This window comes from Anabrus simplex, chromosome 1, assembly GCF_040414725.1.
Source record: "Anabrus simplex isolate iqAnaSimp1 chromosome 1, ASM4041472v1, whole genome shotgun sequence".
NCBI classification, from domain to species: Eukaryota; Metazoa; Arthropoda; class Insecta; order Orthoptera; family Tettigoniidae; genus Anabrus; species Anabrus simplex.
Window position 1 is genome coordinate 805715089 of NC_090265.1, and position 17853 is coordinate 805732941.

Consider the following 17853-nt stretch of genomic DNA (forward strand, 5'->3'; position numbering starts at 1 on the left):
AAGTTTTCTGTATTTCTTTTCAAATCAAAAGACCTTCGCCTGGTAAGCCGAACATGTCCTTGGACACTCGGAACTAAAAGCTACACGCCATTTCACTTCAATGGATTCTGAGATAGCTAGTTCAAATCGGATGGAATTTGACGAACTTTTGAAGGACGGAGATAATGCATTCGACACTCAATATCATACAATGTCGAAATACAAAAGAAATCCGGTGACCCTATACAATTAATTAAAACTCAGCGATTCGTCACCCAAGAGAGTTCCAGATTTGCTGCCACCTAGTGCGGTAAAATCCTACTCCTAAATTGACACATACAGAGCCTAAGTGGCGTTAGATCAAACTCCCTGCAACGAGAAGCCGAAGGCGAACGATAATCATTTATCGTTCCAAAGATTCAATCAATCAATCAATCAATCAATCAATCAATCAATCAATCAATCAATCAATCAATCAATCAATCAATCAATCAATCAATCAATCAATCAATCAATCAATCAATCAATCAATCAATCAATCAATCAATCAATCAATCAATCAATCAATCAATCAATCAATCAATCAATCACCACTGATCTGTATTTAGGGCAGTCACCCAGGTGGCAGATTCCCTATCTGCTGTTTACCTAGTCTTTTCTAAAGTATGTGAAAATAATTTGGATATTTACTGAACATCTCTCGTGGTAAACTCCTCCTCCTATAAACGATCATTTGCCTCAATTTGTATTCTTGAATTACAACTTTATCTTCATATTAAGATCTTTCCTACTTTTAAAACAATGTATATGGATCGTTTGCAGATTCCATTAAAACACAGAGTCCGTTGAGAAGAGAAGCACTGTTCGATGATAAAACCACATATCCAATAATCTAATAGCTATGGTCATCACTCATCAGATATGATTTGTTATTGGCTGCAGTTATATGTATATCAAACCTGGGGAATTGCTACTTCCTCAGCGGCATTCCACTCCCGATTTTTCCACTGGGAGAGCATATTCTACTGTAAGATTACCAAGGAACGGATGACCATTCGTTACTACCAACAATCTCTCCCTGGATAGAGAATTATGGAAAAGAGCCGTTAATATTCAGTCAGAAGTTTCAATGGATCCTCTATGCGGAGTGATATGGTAGTCATTCAACTTGCTCAACTCGTGTGTTCAGCATTGAACCTTTTGTCTAAACTAAGGCTTTTGAAACACAACCATCAGATGTTCATAAAGAAAAGTGCGATGTCCATGAACTCACAATTGCCTACTATGAAGGCGAATGAAATGAAAACATTACAAGTGTAATGCAAATTCGAATTGTCGTGCTACAATTCCGTCCGTTTGCAGTACTGTTACTAAGGCTTTAAGGAATAACCTATTCGCGGCAGCGCTCTCGAAACAAACACACAGCTCCGAGCGAGTGGATGCGCGATTTGGGTCACATAGCTGTCAGCTTGAATTCGAGAGAGGGTGGGTTCGAACCCCACTGTCAGCAGCCCTTAATATTGTTTTCCGTGGTTTCTCATTTTCACACCAGGCAAATGTCGGCACTGTACTTTAATTAAGGCCATGGTCGCTTCTTTACCGCTCCTAGCCCTTTCCTATCCCATCGACGCAAGTGACCTATCTGTATCGGTGCGACGTACGGTGAATAAAATTGATAGTACTGAACCCATATTTTAAGTCAAGGGTTCAGTACTAAAGTACGAGTGTAACAATGGTTGTCCCACTTCATACACGAAAGAGAAAGAATAGTCTGTTATTCGGTTTTTGTAGTGAAAGTGTGAAACCTACTGGAGATAGTCGAGGAATGACGACTTAGTTTTGTTTGAGTCAACACTCCGGCTCTCCACGCCACCGTACCCCTTCCGTTCTTACCACCTACACTTTCCTCAAAAACCAACTGAACAAGTCTTGGGTGTCTTAAGATGTGTCCATCATTTTATCCCTTCTTCTCGTCAAATTTAGCCAAATCGACCTTCCCTCTCCAATTCGATTCCCTTCATTCGTGATTTGATCAATCCATCTCACCTTCAGCATCCTTCTGTAACACCACACTTTAAAAGCATCCATTCTATTTGTTTCTGGACTAATTATCGTCCATATTTCACTTCCATACAATGCCACGCTCCATGCTCGTAAGTCTTCAAAAACATCCTTCTAATTCCTTTATCAATGTTCGAAGTGAGAAAATTTCTTTCCATAAGAAAGGCCTTCCTTGCTTGTTCTAGTCTGCAATTACTTCCTACTTCCTTACTTCTACAATCGTTAGTTATTTCATTACGCGAGTAACAGTATTCATCGACGATGGAACTGACGACGACCTTTACATCAGTACCAAGGAGTTCATCGACTGGGGGTTGAAAGCGCTCAGGGGTTCTCTTTCGTACTCGGGCACCACTTATATTCGCCGGACTGAGATATAATTTACTTATTTTTTATTTTTGTAATGAAATTGTATGTGTATTCTTCGTCTTTGGCAGCCTTCGAGTGGAGGAAGATTTTGAAAATAAAATAAAATATAAGACAATTCCTGTATCACCTGACTTCGTTCGATTGCGCTCCACAACTTTTAATTAGGACTTACTTATTTTCATTTCGTACTCCTTCCCCCAAATCCCGTACTACTTATGCAACAGATGGGACCATCCGATATCTGCATTTTGAGTGCCTTCCATATCCGCCGTATTCACCTGACCATGCCTCTAGTGATAACGATATGTTTGAACCACTAAATGAGACACTTAGAGGAAAACTTTCCGTTGGGATGTTGATGGTGAAGGATAAAGATGGTGCACTAGTGGCTACACTGACAATAAAATCTTTATTTTCTTTATACGCGCTGCAGGGCCATCACTGACTGTAATAAAGACTACGTGTACAGCTTTTACTCAAGAAAATAAATTGAAAAATATTAAGGGTTTAAGAATAATACTGTGTTTATCTTGAAATACTTCGATGTTTTATAGGACAGGGAAGGAAGTGGCGATGAACTTAATTACATTTAACTGGCGTAAAAATGGGAAACCACGGAAAGCATGGAGGCCGCCGATTGTAGGATTCGAACTCACTATTTTTCGAATGCACGTTCACCGCTGCGCATCCCTAACCGGATGGTTAACATATTCAATATTAAAATTTGCATCTCTTGATGGATAGCTACTTTCATTCATTCATTCATTCAATCATTTCTTAAAGGCAATGCCATGTTGATACAATCATTTATCTCTATCTTGCGCTGGTTTTTTCATCGTCACATAAGTTTTGAACCCCAATTTTTCCTTGATTTTTCCAAGTATTTTTCCTAGGCCGGCCTCTTATTTACACCCCTAGTACTTTGCCTTCAAATATATTGTTGTTGAAGGGGGTGTGTCTAATGGTATGTCGTCTAAATTTTATTTTCCTCCTTCCCACTTCATTTAGCAGCTTCCATTCCTCTTTGCCTCTTCTTAGTACTTCCAAATTTGATTTTTCTTTCAGTCTAGCTCGTTCTTGTCATTTTCCTCCATACCCACATTAGAGTTATTATTCTTGTGTCAGAAACATATAAGCCACATTTAAAATATTATGTTAATTGTGACCACAACTTGGCTACTTCCAGTGCTTTTATTGTGGAGTAATGAAGATATTCTTGAGTACAGGAGGTGGGACACAGTTGGCATTGCAGCAGATGTTGTACAGTCTGGACTTCTCTATATTCACACCGAATATCATTCTTATCAGAGTATCCACATCTGGCTAAATTAACCTTTGATCTGCCAACTCCAGATCTCAATCTATTTAGGGACCTCGAAGTCAGCCATTCCTCGCCATGGCCAGGAGTCAAAGTTTCCGAAATTCTTTTCCGGCCAGTTGGAAGGTAGTACATAGTCTTTTATAGTTGTAGTCTAGCTTTACCGGCAGTGTTGTACTAAAAAGCTCTTCCTTGATTTCAGTCGTTGCGTATGTGGTTTGTAATCGTGCAAAAGACGAATTATTTCCTGCTCCACTTGATTTATTTCCTTATTAGCAGCTATATATCTTCGAATAAGAGGTGGTGCTACTCCTGCAAGGTGGTAAAGCCCTTCAACACGAGTGGATTTCAAGCAGCCTGTTATAATTTTACAGGATTCTACAGCTATATCTACCTGCTCGGCATGCGTGGAGCTATACCAAACAGGACAGGCATACTCTGCTGCGGATTAACATAGTGCCATTGCACAAGTTCGGATGGAATCAAGATGACTTCTTCACTGTGATCCGACCAATTTCTTGAGGAGATTGTTCCTAGTGGACACATTTGACTTTCAGTTCATGCAGTGCTTCCTAAAATGTAAGAGATCTGTCGAGCCACACTCCAAGATATTTTCGAGTGTCGCAGTATTCTAGTTCGACCCCTGACCATACTATCTTCCACTTGAGACTGGCTTTCCTGTTTCTCAAATGAAAAGCGCATACTTGCGTCTTTGAGGAGTTTGTTGTTTGTTTGTTTGTTTGTTTGTTGGTTGGTTTGTTTGTTTGTTTGTTTGTGTTAAGCTTGTTTATACATCCACATCTCAGTTGATTCAAGTCGAGCCTTTTCCTGTTTTCTAAGTTTCCAATTTTCACTTCCGCATAACAGGGTAAAAAGTAAAAGCAAAGTCATCTTCGTACAGACCATGAAGGCCCTTGAAGGCGTGGAAGGTAAAGGCTTCCACTATCCGTAACCTCGGCACTTGATGGGGTAGAGTGGTTAGCTCTACGCCCGGCCGCCTTTGCTCCCAGGAATTAACCTGGTACTCATTTTTGGTGTAGGCTGAGTGAACCTCAGGAAGTGAAAATCTCGTTTCTTAAATTTTACGACTTCCTGACGGGGATTCGAACCCACATTCTTCCGGGCGAACCGAGCACGCCTTTACCGCCTCGGCCAGGCAGCCCCTACCGCATAACATGGTACCCCAAACAAATAACCATACTGGGCGTCGGTCCAAATAACCCCGGGTTCGATTTTGGCCGGGTCGGGAATTATGAACATAATTGGTTATTCGGGGGCTGGGTGCTTGTGCCACCTTCAGCTTTTTTTTTTTCTTTTTTTTTTTTGCTATGGGCTTTACGTCGCACCGACACAGATAGGTCTTATGGCGACGATACCTTCAGCTTTAGAATTCATGTTAGGCAGAGCCTCATCCTCACAGTGGTGCAAGTCGCATATAGGGCCATAACTCGAATGATAATAGAAATTTCGATATAATGTATTAGTTGCCGGGCTGAGTGGCTCAGACGGTTGAGGCGCTGACCTTCTGACCCCAACTTGGCAGGTTCGATCCTGGCTCAGTCCGGTGATATTTGAAGGTGCTCAAATACGTCAGCCTCGTGTCGGTAGATTTACTGGCACGTACAAGAATTCCTGCGGGACTAAATTCCGGCACCTCGGCGTCTCCGAAAACTGTAAAAAAGTAGTTAGTGGGACGTAAAGCAAATAACATTAGGCCTATTATATTAGTTGCCAATATCATAGCTACCATGTAAACAAATATGTTCACGTGTACTTTTAAATCTGATGATCCAAAACTTAACAAACTCAATATAAGGTGTAAGCTATCAAGCATACAAACCTAAGCCAATAACATAAACTGTAATGAATAACATTCAAGGCAATAGCATTATGAAATCCAATATTTTATTTATATTCGCACTAACTGAAACGTTTTCGTGATTAATTAATTAATTAAAGGTGTGTGGCCTCCGAAGAGGTTTGTTGCAGGTCTTTCGAGTTTACGTATAGACGACCTGGTGATTCTAATGATGAAGACGTCACACACACCTAGCCCCAGAGCCATCGGAATTAACCAATTATGGTTAAAATATCTGACTCTACTGTGGATCGAACCCGGGACACCTTGGGCGAAAGGCCAGCACGCTAAACATTTAACCATGCAGCAAGACAAAAAACGTTTTCGTTGACGGTGGGAAAGGAACGGTTGAAGGCTAGGAAGGAAGTCTTAATTCAGGTTCAATATTTTCATGGTGTGAAAATGGGAAACCATGGACTGCCGATGTTGTGGACCGAACCGACTATCTCCCGAATGCAAGCTTAAAGTACACGACCCGCAGTGCTCAGACATGTCACTGACTTTTTATCATAAATGGATGATTTATCCACAACACTGCAGTTTCTAATTTACTTGCTGATGTAACATGGTTTCTGCAGTTAGTTTTTCCAAATAGTCAATTAATATTTCATTCACAGTGATTACATCAATTTTATTGTAATGTAATTATTACACAATTTTAATGATATATTTCTCGTCAAGTTAATGGACGGAAAAATTACTGTAGGAAATTGTTTTATAAATGTAACACTCGCTTTATTAGTATTTAAAATGTAGATCTAATCGTGTTGAATATATATGAGTTCATTGTGTACACATCGTTGAAAATATGGTTAGAGAATAATTTAGTTCATCAAAAGGAGGGGAGGGGATGCGGGGGAAGGGAAAACTGTACTGCACACCAAACCATCACCCAGTCATTTTAATAAAAATTTAAATGGCTAATCTTCAATAAGTATGGATTTTAACATTGATGGTTTCACGGGTGGTACTTGTAGACATGATATAAGCTTTTGGGCTTATGCCGCGGCAGGAAATCAAGGTGAAACTCGTAGAGAAATTTTTCTTCGCGTCTTGAGAAAAAACCTCGACTGTTAACGAGAAAGACTTCTGCAGTAAATTATTTCAATAATAATTGTAGAAGTGCTCGCAAACCTCCTTTCACTCTAACCAATCATTCACTCATTCATTCACCCACACTCGCACAAACACATGAAGCAGTTTCATCAAATTACATTTTTCTTTAAACACATGAAATGTTGTAAGAGGCAAGTTCCTGACATCCGCTGACAGCGAGTTCCATAGATTTGCGGAACACCAATAGAAACCCTTCTGAAAGGCAGAGGTACGGGCGAAAGGCGGACAAAGGGTAACTCCATCGCCTCTCTGAGCTGAGCGATATATGTTGGAATGGATCAATTTCTATTGAGGCAGAGAGGGATTTCTGGATAAGTTCAGTTTGTTTGGCTATTGTCTCAACGGTAGATAACCTTATTGGATGGGAGGGGGAATGACGGCTAATTAGCCCTTCGGCGTGGCGTTGTGTTGTCTGCAGCCTGCTCAAGTTCTCGGCCAGCAGGTACACCATACGTTAGTACGGGCCGAAACATGCTAAGCTGATCTTAATGCTCGTAGGTGTGTGTGTGCGTGTCCAACTCTTGTCCCGTTTCTCTATGGGGTCAAGCATGAACTGAGATGAATGCTCTTAGAGAGTTTTTACGACCAGATCACTTACTGACGTCAACATCATCAGACGTGCTAAAAATATGTGATGTGTGGTAGTAGGAAAGAGAAAGGAAGAGGGTGAAACCCGGTATCGGCACATATTCCTGTCGAATAACACATGGGGGATGTTAAAAGCTTAACATTCTCACCCGACGGACGTTTCGCCATCAGCAGCATTACATGCTCTCACTCCATAAAAACACTGCGAAGAGGTTCGGAATTGAATCCAGGCTTTCGGCTCGCAATCAAACGATTAGAAATTGTATACCAGCACCTATACTACCCTGCCGGTCAGCATTGTGACGGTAACAATTTTTCGATCAACGGGACTCCATCTTGCTAGCCATGATGCCAGACCGTATAAACTTGTTGCCTTAACGATTATGACCGCCAGGCGGGCTAACGTGATTTAGTGCAATACGAAGGGAGCCTTTCGGAGGAATTAGGCAACCTCCTAACCTGTTTCTTCCGACAAAACTTAAAGACGGAGAACCATCCCACTCGCTCTCCCTCTTCAAATATCCCCTTTCATACGACTAGAACACTCTCAAACAGTGAAGATATTATTTTTGTGGTACACCCTTAATGCACTATTTCTGAAATATCTGTTTCCCATTGTTACTAGAATGCAGTGAGTGGGTAAGGCTGCGCAAGGTAAAAATTAATGCTATTTCACTGAAAGAACGAATTTCTGTAATAAGGGAAGAACTGTGAATTAACAAACGATAAAAAAGGCAAATCCACATCTACATTGCAAATCGTGACCATTAATGAATAGAACTGCAAAAGACTGCTAATAATGACATTAATAGAAGAAGGTGAGAGCTATGTGAAGAAGTAAAAAATGCGGTTGTAAAGTGATACAGCCAATTCCGTGGTAAGATATCCCCAACGTTGCAAGGAAAAGCTCTCAGAATTTCTATTCCCTTGAGAAAGACCACCAATTGAAATCAGTTTTTAATGTTGGAAACATTTCGTAGCATTCAAAATAGCGGTCCCCACACTACGAAAAACGTACAATTAAGTAATTTCCTCAATTGTGCCAAACGTTGTAGGGCTAAAGGGCCAAGAAAGGTTCCAAATTATGACTCTTGGGTAGCTCCATCATACTGACAAAACTAATTTCAAAACTCACTTCCGGCCTAAATGCAGTTTCAGATAAACGGCCTAAAATTGCTTTTTTCTTTAATCGTTTTCATGTTTATTCACTTACATAACTATTTCTGTAATGTGCTTCTTCTTTGAATACTCTCAGGCATTTTTTTTATTTTTTGCAAAATGTCCACGCCGATTGTAGTTACAATGGCTTAAGTGAAACTCTGTACTAATTCACATTAGCGTTCGTAGTGGTACTTAAGTGAAACAATGCATTGGCCTACATTAGCACTCGTAGTGGTGCTTAAGTGTAACAATGCATTGACTCACATTAGCACTCGTAGTGGTGCTTAAGTGAAACAATCCATTGACTCACATTAGCACTCGTAGTGGTGCTTAAGTGAAGCAATACATTGACTCACATTAGCACTCGTAGTGGTGCTTAAGTGAAACAATGCATTGACTCACGTTAGCACTCGTAGTGGTGCTTAAGTGAAACAATACATTGACTCATATTAGCACTCGTAGTGGTGCTTAAGTGAAACAATGCATTGACTCATAGTAGCACTCGTAGTGGTGCTTAAGTGAAACAATGTATTGACTCACATTAGCACTCGTAGTGGTGCTTAAGTGAAACAGTGCATTGACTCACATTAGCACTCGTAGTGGTGCTTAAGTGAAGCAATGCATTGACTCACATTAGCACTCGTAGTGGTGCTTAAGTGAAACAATGCATTGACTCACATTAGCACTCATAGTGGTGCTTAAGTGAAACAGTGCATTGACTCACAATAGCGCGCGTAGTGGTGCTTAAGTGAAACAGTGCATTGACTCACATTAGCACTCGTAGTGGTGCTTAAGTGAAACAATGCATTGACTCACAATAGTGCGCGTAGTGGTGCATAAGTGAAGCAATGCAGTGACTCACATTAGCACTCGTAGTGGTACTTAAGTGAAACAATTCATTGACTTACATTAGCACTCGTAGTGGTGCTTAAGTGAAAAAATGCATTGACTCACATTAGCACTCGTAGTGGTGCTTAATTGAAACAATGCATTAACTCACATTAGCACTCGTAGTGGTGCTTAAGTGAAGCAATGTATTGACTCACAATAGCTCGCGTAGTGGTGCTTAAGTGAAACAATGCATTGACTCACAATAGCGTGCGCAGTGGTGCTTAAGTGAAACAATGCATTGACTCACATTAGCGTTCGTAGTTGTGCTTACGTGAAACAATGAATTGACTCACATTAACACTCGTAGTGGTGCTTAAGTGAAACAATGCATTGACTCACATTAGCACTCGTAGTGGTGCTTAAGTGAAGCAATGCATTGACTCACATTAGCACTCGTAGTGCCGCTTAAGTGAAACAATGCATTGACTCACATTAGCACTCGTAGTGGTGCTTAAGTGAAACAATGCATTGACTCACAATAGTGCGCGTAGTGGTGCTTAAGTGAAACAATGCATTGCCTCACATTATCACGCGTGGCGTTAGAAAAAGGCAAAGTGCTAATCTAACCGACTGAATAACGATGATTAAGATATGGATTGTAATTTTTAGGAATACATAAAGAATACATGCTTATATTTCATTACATTTCATTTATCTAAAATTCGTAGTTCATATCCCTAGGATGTTTTCAACATTGAGTTGCTTGACTAAAGGGCTAGAACTGTTGGTGTTGTTAGTTATCACCATGTGGTTGCCTTATAGGCTTTTCGCTGAATCATATAATTCTCTGCGATCGATATTGCAAAGTACTTCCTTAATATTTTTTAGTGTATTATCAACACGAATGAAAATCATTACTGTTGATGTACTTCGCTAGTGAACAACCATGCACGACATGATGCTGGGCTCATAATTAAAGAAAAATTCATGTAATGTGCTATTCGAACTTTCATTTTTTGACATAACGAGCAAAATGTTTGGATCAGTTGAGGAACGTGCCTATTTTCCCATAGTAATCCCATCTCGTGTTCATTATGCAGGAGCACGGCCAATGTTCCGTCACAGAGGATCTTCAAGAGATATACTGTGGCCTTATTGCTTCTCTCGTTCTTTATTTACACACTGTGGGGACGCTCATTCACAATGCCATCCTAAGCGTCACCTCAAGCAGTCTCTGCATATGACAGTCAGAAATAGTCTACCAGTCATAGCAATGCAAAGTATATTTCTCTCTTGAAACGTTGCACGACTAACGACAATGATTTTTCAGACAGTTTCAAAAGGACTTTTCAAAAACTTTATTTCTTAAATTCTTCGACATTTTTCTAGGGCGTGAGTGGAGCTGACATATTTCTATTCTCATACGGTATGAAAAACTATCTGCTGTACCTGTGCTTCGCTACGGAATTCTAGGTTATATACAGATTTCTAGCTGAAGTCGTGTACACGGTGTGAATAAGATTTTATTAAATTGCATAATAGCATAGGTAATTAAAATTAAAGTTTAGCCACCTTCCCCTCAACTACTATTTAAATAAATAAAGTTATTTATATTCCATACTGTATTACTTTACCTACCGATTTTAACTCAGTCCTGTTCACCCATTTTCTCGTGGCTCAGCATTAATATGAACTAGCAACAACAATCGAAATTCATAAATATGTCCGTTATCGTAGCCGGTACGGTAAAAATGTATATGACGTAGATTATCGGAAATTTAATTCTATATAGGCTTAACTTATATTTTGTAGTATTTATCGATGCCGCCACTAATATAAATTTTTGAAATTTGAACTTAGGCCTTCCCCTACATTATAATTTAATTCAATCTGAATAAAATTATGCATAGCCTTAATCACTGACTTTACATACAGATTTTCATTAAATTATCTTCAGCCATTTTCTCCTGATGCCCGTTGCTGAGTCCTATATCGTGACGAAAGAAGTACAATTAAGCTATTTTCTCAATTGTGCCGAAAGTTGAAGGGCTAAAGATCCCGTAAAGGTTTCAAATTGTGAGTCATGGATAGCTCTCTCAAACTTAAAAAATATTCTATAATCACTCCTGGCCTAAATGCAGTTTTGGTAAACCTGCCTGAAATCTCTTATTTCTTTACTTGTTTTCTCTGTGCTTCAAATCTTAGCCAAATAAACTTACGTAATTATTTCTTTAATGCGTTTATTCTTTGAAAACTTTCAGGTTTTCTTGTTTTAAAAAATGTCCACACCAAATGTAGTTAAAAAGGGCTTGAGTGAAACTCTGCATTGACTCACATTAGCACTCGTGGCGGTATTTAAGTGAAACAATACATTGAACTCACATTAGTGCTCCTAGTGGTGCACCAGAATTCCGATGTATATTGATATTCGAACGATATGGCTAACTACCGATTACTTTCCTCTGCCTGGATAGAACATGGGTTTTTCTTAAAAATCAATTCGATCGTACATATATAATATATATAATATATATGATTATAATTGCTCAGAATGAAAATGTTCACAGTAAGGAGGAAATGCGTGTTTTCATTCTCCGTCATTTCCGTCTGTCTGTCTCTCTACATGTATGTATGCGCATCGTTGTTTCCACATACTTGTACCAGGCTCCTCACTTTCATCTATCGCCTCTGACGTCCCTTGGTCAGCTCTTGTTCTTTGCTGACCCCGACGGTATTAGGTTTTCGATGTCTAGGAAGTCTTTTATTTTCACGCCCTTTGTGGACCATGTCCTTCTTTGTCCGATATCTTCATTTTTCCTCACCAATAGCATTTGATTAGTGTTGCCCAATTGTACTTCCTCTTAAAACAATAGTCACCACCTCACCACCACCATCTGATTAGTGTATATAGAGGACTGTTGCCCAATTGTACTTCCTCTTAAAACAATAGTCACCACCTCACCACCACCATCTGATTAGTGTATATAGAGGACTGTTGCCCAATTGTACTTCCTCTTAAAACAATAGTCACCACCTCACCACCACCATCTGATTAGTGTATATAGAGGACTGTTGTCCAATTGTACTTCCTCTTAAAACAATAGTCACCACCTCACCACCACCATCTGATTAGTGTATATAGAGGACTGTTGTCCAATTGTACTTCCTCTTAAAACAATAGTCACCACCTCACCACCACCATCTGATTAGTGTATATAGAGGACTGTTGTCCAATTGTACTTCCTCTTAAAACAATAGTCACCACCTCACCACCACCATCTAATTAGTGTATATAGAGGACTGTTGCCCAATTGTACTTCCTCTTAAAACAATAGTCACCACCTCACCACCACCATATAATTAGTGTATATAGAGGACTGTTGTCCAATTGTACTTCCTCTTAAAACAATAGTCACCACCTCACCACCACCATCTGATTAGTGTATATAGAGGACTGTTGTCCAATTGTACTTCCTCTTAAAACAATAGTCACCAACTCACCACCACCATCTGATTAGTGTATATAGAGGACTGTTGTCCAATTGTACTTCCTCTTAAAACAATAGTCACCACCTCACCACCACCATCTGATTAGTGTATATAGAGGACTGTTGTCCAATTGTACTTCCTCTTAAAACAATAGTCACCACCTCACCACCACCATCTGATTAGTGTATATAGAGGACTGTTGTCCAATTGTACTTCCTCTTAAAACAATAGTCACCACCTCACCACCACCATCTGATTAGTGTATATAGAGGACTGTTGTCCAATTGTACTTCCTCTTAAAACAATAGTCACCACCTCATCACCACCATCTGATTAGTGTATATAGAGGACTGTTGTCCAATTGTACTTCCTCTTAAAACAATAGTCACCACCTCACCACCACCATCTAATTAGTGTATATAGAGGACTGTTGCCCAATTGTACTTCCTCTTAAAACAATAGTCACCACCTCACCACCACCATATAATTAGTGTATATAGAGGACTGTTGTCCAATTGTACTTTCTCTTAAAACAATAGTCACCACCTCACCACCACCATCTGATTAGTGTATATAGAGGACTGTTGTCCAATTGTACTTCCTCTTAAAACAATAGTCACCACCTCACCACCACCATCTGATTAGTGTATATAGAGGACTGTTGTCCAATTGTACTTCCTCTTAAAACAATAGTCACCACCTCACCACCACCATCTGATTAGTGTATATAGAGGACTGTTGTCCAATTGTACTTCCTCTCAAAACAATAGTCACCACCTCGCCACCACCATCTGATTAGTGTATATATGAGACTGTTGTCCAGTTGAAGTTCCTCTTAAAACAATAGTCACCACCTCACCACCACCATCTGATTAGTGTATATAGAGGACTGTTGTCCAATTGTACTTCCTCTTAAAACAATAGTCACCACCTCACCACCACCATCTGATTAGTGTATATAGAGGACTGTTGCCCAATTGTACTTCCTCTTAAAACAATAGTCACCACCTCACCACCACCATCTGATTAGTGTATATAGAGGACTGTTGCCCAATTGTACTTCCTCTTAAAACAATAGTCACCACCTCACCACCACCATCTGATTAGTGTATATAAAGGACTGTTGTCCAATTGTACTTCCTCTTAAAACAATAGTCACCACCTCACCACCACCATCTGATTAGTGTATATAGAGGACTGTTGTCCAATTGTACTTCCTCTTAAAACAATAGTCACCACCTCACCACCACCATCTGATTAGTGTATATAGAGGACTGTTGTCCAATTGTACTTCCTCTTAAAACAATAGTCACCACCTCACCACCACCATCTGATTAGTGTATATAGAGGACTGTTGTCCAATTGTACTTCCTCTCAAAACAATAGTCACCACCTCGCCACCACCATCTGATTAGTGTGTATATGAGACTGTTGTCCAGTTGAAGTTCCTCTTAAAACAATAGTCACCACCTCACCACCACCATCTGATTAGTGTATATAGAGGACTGTTGTCCAATTGTACTTCCTCTTAAAACAATAGTCACCACCTCACCACCACCATCTGATTAGTGTATATAGAGGACTGTTGCCCAATTGTACTTCCTCTTAAAACAATAGTCACCACCTCACCACCACCATCTGATTAGTGTATATAGAGGACTGTTGCCCAATTGTACTTCCTCTTAAAACAATAGTCACCACCTCACCACCACCATCTGATTAGTGTATATAAAGGACTGTTGTCCAATTGTACTTCCTCTTAAAACAATAGTCACCACCTCACCACCACCATCTGATTAGTGTATATAGAGGACTGTTGTCCAATTGTACTTCCTCTTAAAACAATAGTCACCACCTCACCACCACCATCTGATTAGTGTATATAGAGGACTGTTGTCCAATTGTACTTCCTCTTAAAACAATAGTCACCACCCCACCACCACCATCTGATTAGTGTATATAGAGGACTGTTGTCCAATTGTACTTCCTCTTAAAACAATAGTCACCACCTCACCACCACCATCTGATTAGTGTATATAGAGGACTGTTGTCCAATTGTACTTCCTCTTAAAACAATAGTCACCACCTCACCACCACCATCTGATTAGTGTATATAGAGGACTGTTGTCCAATTGTACTTCCTCTTAAAACAATAGTCACCACCTCACCACCTCCATCTGATTAGTGTATATAGAGGACTGTTGTCCAATTGTACTTCCTCTTAAAACAATAGTCACCACCTCACCACCACCATCTGATTAGTGTATATAGAGGACTGTTGTCCAATTGTACTTCCTCTTAAAACAATAGTCACCACCTCACCACCACCATCTGATTAGTGAATATAGAGGACTGTTGTCCAATTGTACTTCCTCTTAAAACAATAGTCACCACCTCACCACCACCATCTGATTAGTGTATATAGAGGACTGTTGTCCAATTGTACTTCCTCTTAAAACAATAGTCACCACCTCACCACCACCATCTGATTAGTGTATATAGAGGACTGTTGTCCAATTGTACTTCCTCTTAAAACAATAGTCACCACCTCACCACCACCATCTGATTAGTGTATATAGAGGACTGTTGTCCAATTGTACTTCCTCTTAAAACAATAGTCACCACCTCACCACCACCATCTGATTAGTGTATATAGAGGACTGTTGTCCAATTGTACTTCCTCTTAAAACAATAGTCACCACCTCACCACCACCATCTAATTAGTGTATATAGAGGACTGTTGTCCAATTGTACTTCCTCTTAAAACAATAGTCACCACCTCACCACCACCATCTGATTAGTGTATATAGAGGACTGTTGTCCAATTGTACTTCCTCTTAAAACAATAGTCACCACCTCACCACCACCATCTGATTAGTGTATATAGAGGACTGTTGTCCAATTGTACTTCCTCTTAAAACAATAGTCACCACCTCACCACCACCATCTGATTAGTGTATATAGAGGACTGTTGTCCAATTGTACTTCCTCTTAAAACAATAGTCACCACCTCACCACCACCATCGGATTAGTGTATATAGAGGACTGTTGTCCAATTGTACTTCCTCTTAAAACAATAGTCACCACCTCACCACCACCATCTGATTAGTGTATATAGAGGACTGTTGTCCAATTGTACTTCCTCTTAAAACAATAGTCACCACCTCACCACCACCATCTGATTAGTGTATATAGAGGACTGTTGTCCAATTGTACTTCCTCTTAAAACAATAGTCACCACCTCACCACCACCATCTGATTAGTGTATATAGAGGACTGTTGTCCAATTGTACTTCCTCTTAAAACAATAGTCACCACCTCACCACCACCATCTGATTAGTGTATATAGAGGACTGTTGTCCAATTGTACTTCCTCTTAAAACAATAGTCACCAACTCACCACCACCATCTGATTAGTGTATATAGAGGACTGTTGTCCAATTGTACTTCCTCTTAAAACAATAGTCACCACCTCACACCACCATCTGATTAGTGTATATAGAGGACTGTTGTCCAATTGTACTTCCTCTTAAAACAATAGTCACCACCTCACCACCACCATCTGATTAGTGTATATAGAGGACTGTTGTCCAATTGTACTTCCTCTTAAAACAATAGTCACCACCTCACCACCACCATCTGATTAGTGTATATAGAGGACTGTTGTCCAATTGTACTTCCTCTTAAAACAATAGTCACCACCTCACACCACCATCTGATTAGTGTATATAGAGGACTGTTGTCCAATTGTACTTCCTCTTAAAACAATAGTCACCACCTCACCACCACCATCTAATTAGTGTATATAGAGGACTGTTGTCCAATTGTACTTCCTCTTAAAACAATAGTCACCACCTCACCACCACCATCTAATTAGTGTATATAGAGGACTGTTGTCCAATTGTACTTCCTCTTAAAACAATAGTCACCACCTCACCACCACCATATAATTAGTGTATATAGAGGACTGTTGTCCAATTGTACTTCCTCTTAAAACAATAGTCACCACCTCACCACCACCATCTAATTAGTGTATATAGAGGACTGTTGTCCAATTGTACTTCCTCTTAAAACAATAGTCACCACCTCACCACCACCATCTGATTAGTGTATATAGAGGACTGTTGTCCAATTGTACTTCCTCTTAAAACAATAGTCACCACCTCACCACCACCATCTGATTAGTGTATATAGAGGACTGTTGTCCAATTGTACTTCCTCTTAAAACAATAGTCACCACCTCACCACCACCATCTGATTAGTGTATATAGAGGACTGTTGTCCAATTGTACTTCCTCTTAAAACAATAGTCACCACCTCACCACCACCATCTGATTAGCGTATATAGAGGACTGTTGTCCAATTGTACTTCCTCTTAAAACAATAGTCACCACCTCACCACCACCATCTGATTAGTGTATATAGAGGACTGTTGTCCAATTGTACTTCCTCTTAAAACAATAGTCACCACCTCACCACCACCATCTGATTAGTGTATATAGAGGACTGTTGTCCAATTGAACTTCCTCTTAAAACAATAGTCATCACCTCACCACCACCATCTGATTAGTGTATATAGAGGACTGTTGTCCAATTGTACTTCCTCTTAAAACAATAGTCACCACCTCACCACCACCATCTGATTAGTGTATATAGAGGACTGTTGTCCAATTGTACTTCCTCTTAAAACAATAGTCACCACCTCACCACCACCATCTGATTAGTGTATATAGAGGACTGTTGTCCAATTGTACTTCCTCTTAAAACAATAGTCATCACCTCACCACCACCATCTGATTAGTGTATATAGAGGACTGTTGTCCAATTGTACTTCCTCTTAAAACAATAGTCACCACCTCACCACCACCATCTAATTAGTGTATATAGAGGACTGTTGTCCAATTGTACTTCCTCTTAAAACAATAGTCACCACCTCACCACCACCATCTGATTAGTGTATATAGAGGACTGTTGTCCAATTGCACTTCCTCTTAAAACAATAGTCACCACCTCACCACCACCATCTGATTAGTGTATATAGAGGACTGTTGTCCAATTGTACTTCCTCTTAAAACAATAGTCA